A 4,593-nucleotide genomic window follows, 5' to 3' on the forward strand; every position below is an offset into this window, starting at 1 on the left:
TTACAGCTCAGCATATTAATATGGCTTTACTTTTTATACCTCATTTTTATACTTTTCTGCTGGATGGTTAAGACCAAGATAAAGCAAGACCTACATAACAAGAAACATAAGTTTAGTGTCTGACAAGGTCAGTCAAGTCCCCTCAGGATTTAACCTGAAACACTGTACAACAGTTTGTAGATCCTTTGTCAGTGTCAGCCATGTAGATGAGTCATGGCCATTGCTTGATGAATTTGCTCTCTGTGAAAGCCTGAGAGAATTTTTTCTCTCTATGTTACTTTTCTTAGATAAGGTAAGATCTTAATAAGGGAGAAAACTTTAGGAGGTGAAGGTTGGAAAAGGAGATACATAAGAGCTGCGATTTTTCTTAACTTTAAAAGAACTCAGAAAGTACTACTGAAAATTTTTTTAAGAATTTATTTCCTTAGGTAATGCAAGGTGTTGTGGAAGTCATTGCTTAAAAGTATTAAAATTTTTTGAATAAAAATTAACATTTATATGTGAATTAGTAGATCACACTGATAGTCCTCCACTCAATAAAAGCTCCATAGATAGATGATAGATAGATAGATAGATAGATAGATAGATAGATAGATAGATAGATAGAGAGATGATAGATAGATAGATAGATAGATAGATAGATAGATAGATAGATGATAGATAGATAGATGATAGATAGATAGATGATAGTTAGATAGATAAATACCTCCATCGTATATCATATTCTGGTTATAAGCTATAAAGTCTAAAAAGTCAAAACAGCTTCTCATTCTCTCATTTGTGGCCATTTCAGCATTTCTGAGGAGGGAGAGTGATAGCCCATGTAAAGCTTTTCTGATACTGAAATTAATGAAAATTGCATTAATGTGGTGCTTTGGAGAAGCAAAATAGAATTAGCAGGGCTGGGGAGATGGCTCAGTGGAATAAGCGCTTCCCTGGCAAGCACAAGGGCCTGAGTTCAATCCCCGGTTCTGAAAAAAAAAAAAATTAGCATGCATTGATAGCATATTGTTTCCATTTGTGTATTACATGGGAAAATTATTTTAACTTCTCTCTAAAATAGGTAATACTGTAATTGTTACTTAGAACAAAGGGGTGGGTGTGATGATTGAGTGAGATTGTACAGATACTTAGGTTTTAATACAATTTTGACAATTGTTTCTACTACTACTGCTTCTACTATTCTCACCATTAGAATACTTTTCAGAAAAAATGTAGATATCAGAATTTTGATCTGATTTGACTAATTGTGGTTTGTAGGAGTTGAGGAGACAGAGAGGGAGGGTATTTGAATGAAGTAAAGAGAAATTATCCTTTTTCAGTGGCAGCTTGGCACCAAAGCCAATTATTATATGCTTTATCTCAAGAATCCCTGTGCGGCTTTATGAGGAAGGAGAGGGAGAGGAGGAGAAGGAATCTGAGACCTTGGAAATTTATCCAAGGTCGCACTACTAGCATTGCAGTGGGTAGCACTGGAGTTCAAACTTAAGGACTTTTACCCAGAGTCACATGAACTTCCCTGTATGACCTATGAATACAACACATGGACTGAGAGATTGAGCTAATTATTTCTTTGGACTAATTCAAATAGCCTTGATCATATAATCTTTGCCAGACCTTTCTTGTGGTCAGTATTTGATAAGTATCAGAGTCACTAGACAGATTTTTGGATGAGTTGGATTGTGAATGAATGTGCAAGTTAGAAGAATCAAAACATACCAAAATGCACTGTATTGAACTTAAGCTGCAAGTAGACTTTATTTCTTATACATGGCCATGTTGCCCAAAAGTTGTGTGGAAATGTAGTCATATCTTAAGTATTCTCTGGAACTTCCCCACATAATTTAATAGTTTGTAATGAGAAAAATTCCTTTGAAAATAATAATTGTTCCTTTGAAAACCTAAATTTCATGGGTTTTTATTTCAGTAGTTAAAATATACAGATCCGAATGAACATCTTAAAGATTTATCTGAAGGTCATTTCCTGAAATGAGAACAGGTCAGTGCTGAAGATTTCATTATTTTAAAGAACTTTTCTCCACCCCACGAAGGTCTACGCATTGGCTCAAGTGATCAGTTTGCTTGCGTGTTTGTTGTTTTCCTCACCCAGTCTGTTCCAAGCTCCTGTACACATCTTCTTTCTTTTTATTTCTTTTTTCCCCTGTGCTTTTGAATCTAACTTGAATTTGTTTCTGAGCAATTATTTTAAAAACACAACTCTACTCCTGAGAATGCTTTAAATGCAGTTGTTCAGCAAGCATTTCTGAAGCCTATATCATTCTGGGAAAGGATCAGAAGATTAAGCCAGTCTCCATTCTCTTATGAGTCCTTTTTTTTCATTTTTTTAACCTTTTATTTCTTTATTTATTTGGTACAAGGTCTTACTACACTTGAGACTCACAGTGATCCTCCTGTCTCAGCCTCCCTAGCACTGGGATTATTAACAGGCATGTGCCACCATACCCAATTTTGGTGGCCAACATGGCACAGGACCAGCACAGCATGCAATACCAAGGATTAAACACATGTCCTTGTGCTTGCCAAACAGGTACTTAGACCAACAATCTATATCCCCAGCCCATTTTCATACATTTTTATGTATTTTGTACATGGTCTCACTTTTATACTATTTCAAAACTAAAATTTCTCTTCCTCTGGTTTAGTGCCACTTCTTACTGAGAAACCTGCCATGAGCAAAGGGACAGGGTACTCCTCTACTGTCCAGCCTTCTCATCTTCCCCTATCCCAAGCCTTCCATGGTTAGAGCTGTAGGTGGAAGCACTCCTGGCTAGGAGAAAGATACTACTGGATAAGAGATACAACCTGATACAGGTGCCTTCAACGTACAGCAGATTCCCAAAACCGTACTAATACTTTTTTCTTCTAAGTAGTTTTCCAGATTTCTCCAACATTTCCTACTAAGAACATCTAATTGCAACTCACAGTATTAGAATTCTGGCTTGGCAATAAGGAGTCAACTTCAGGGCCTGAGGAAAGCAGCAAGGACCACACACAAATGCTGTCTGACAAGACCCACTGTTGTCTCACCAATGAGCAAACTCTCCTTCATGCAAGCTTGAGGCAACCCTCTCCCAAAGGATCATAGAGTCTAAAGTAAGCTCTCCCGTGGCCCAAAAGGCCACTTTCCACAATGCAACCAAATTTTGCCTTCTCTGCCACTTTTTTCTTTTTTTTTTTTTTTTTTTTTTTTTTGGCGGAACCGGGGATTGAACTCAGGCCCTTGTGCTTGCCAGGGAAGCACTTATTCCACTGAGCCATCTCCCAGCCTTCTCTGCCACTTTAAACTTCTAGAATGCAACAAATTTTCAACTTCAGGACTAAAGCTCCAGTAATAAGAAATATCTTTGTAGTCATTTAAGGTATCATTCATAAACCTCTTTTTTCTCCTCTTCATCCTTTATGCCTGCCATCTCAAACAAGAAAAAATACAGTATATAATTTCAATCTTCCACACTTAACACTGAATATAATCTCTACCCAGTAGACCCAGAGCATATTAGACTGAGTTTAAGGGCCTGTGAGGCACTGCTTCTGTGTCCTTCTCCTCCTCTTCCTCTTCTTCCTCAGAGTGAAGGATTTTCCTTTGCTTCAAAAGCCATTGCTTTCCTTTCCAATCACCACTCTTCTATCATCTTTGGTGTCCTCCTCTCTCTCTCTCTCTCTCTCTCTCTCTCTCTCTCTCTCTCTCTCTCTCTCCCCCCTTATTCTACTCCCTTAAAACTTACACACTGGCCCAAAAGCCCGCTTGTTACTCCCTTGTCTCTTGAGTGGCACTGTTGTGGTCTATGTGTGCATGGCATGCCAAAGCCTGATGCACTCCTACATGGGATTTTGGAAGGTGAGTAGGTCATGAGTGCATGAAACTACAGTGCAGTCCATGGTAAATTGGTAGCTAAATGTGCTGGTGGGAGATGAAGGCTGGCTGGCAGAGGTGGGTCCCTGGGGTGTGGGGTGAAGGTCTGTCACCCTCCTGTCTCCCTTGATCTCTCTCTCTCTCTCTGCTTCTTGTCTGTCATTCCATGGGTTTTTTTCTCCTCTGCCATGCCCTCTATGATGCCACCCTGCCTTGGAGCCAATGAGTCATGGGCTGAAACCTCTGCACACTGTAAGCCAAGCTAACCCTTCCCTCCTGAGAATTGTGGGTGCTAGGTATTGAGTCTCTGTGATGAAAAAGTAACTACAGCAGGCATCAACATGTGAAAAAAGAAGGCAAGGGTTGAATCTACTTACTGGTCTGGTGCCCTCTCACTAGATGCAGAATGTGTTCAGTAACCTCAGAACTCCTGGTTCTCAGGATAAAGGGATATAACCCATTTCCATTAAAAAATGTAGTTTTACAGTCACTGCAATTTTTTTCAAATATGTTTAGTTCAACTTAAACTTCATCATTACAGAGGCAACTGGAAATATTCTGATATCACTGCTGGAAAATGCATTCAAATTTCTTATCAGTGAAAATCAACAAATAATTCATTTTTCTAAATATAGATGCCATAAGAAGTATATTATTCTTAAGTATTAACTTTTAAACCTTAATTATCTAGACAAAAATGTGAGATATATATATGAAAT

The sequence above is a fragment of the Octodon degus genome, unplaced genomic scaffold, assembly GCF_000260255.1.
Source record: "Octodon degus isolate 3935 unplaced genomic scaffold, OctDeg1.0 scaffold00149, whole genome shotgun sequence".
NCBI lineage: Eukaryota > Metazoa > Chordata > Mammalia > Rodentia > Octodontidae > Octodon > Octodon degus.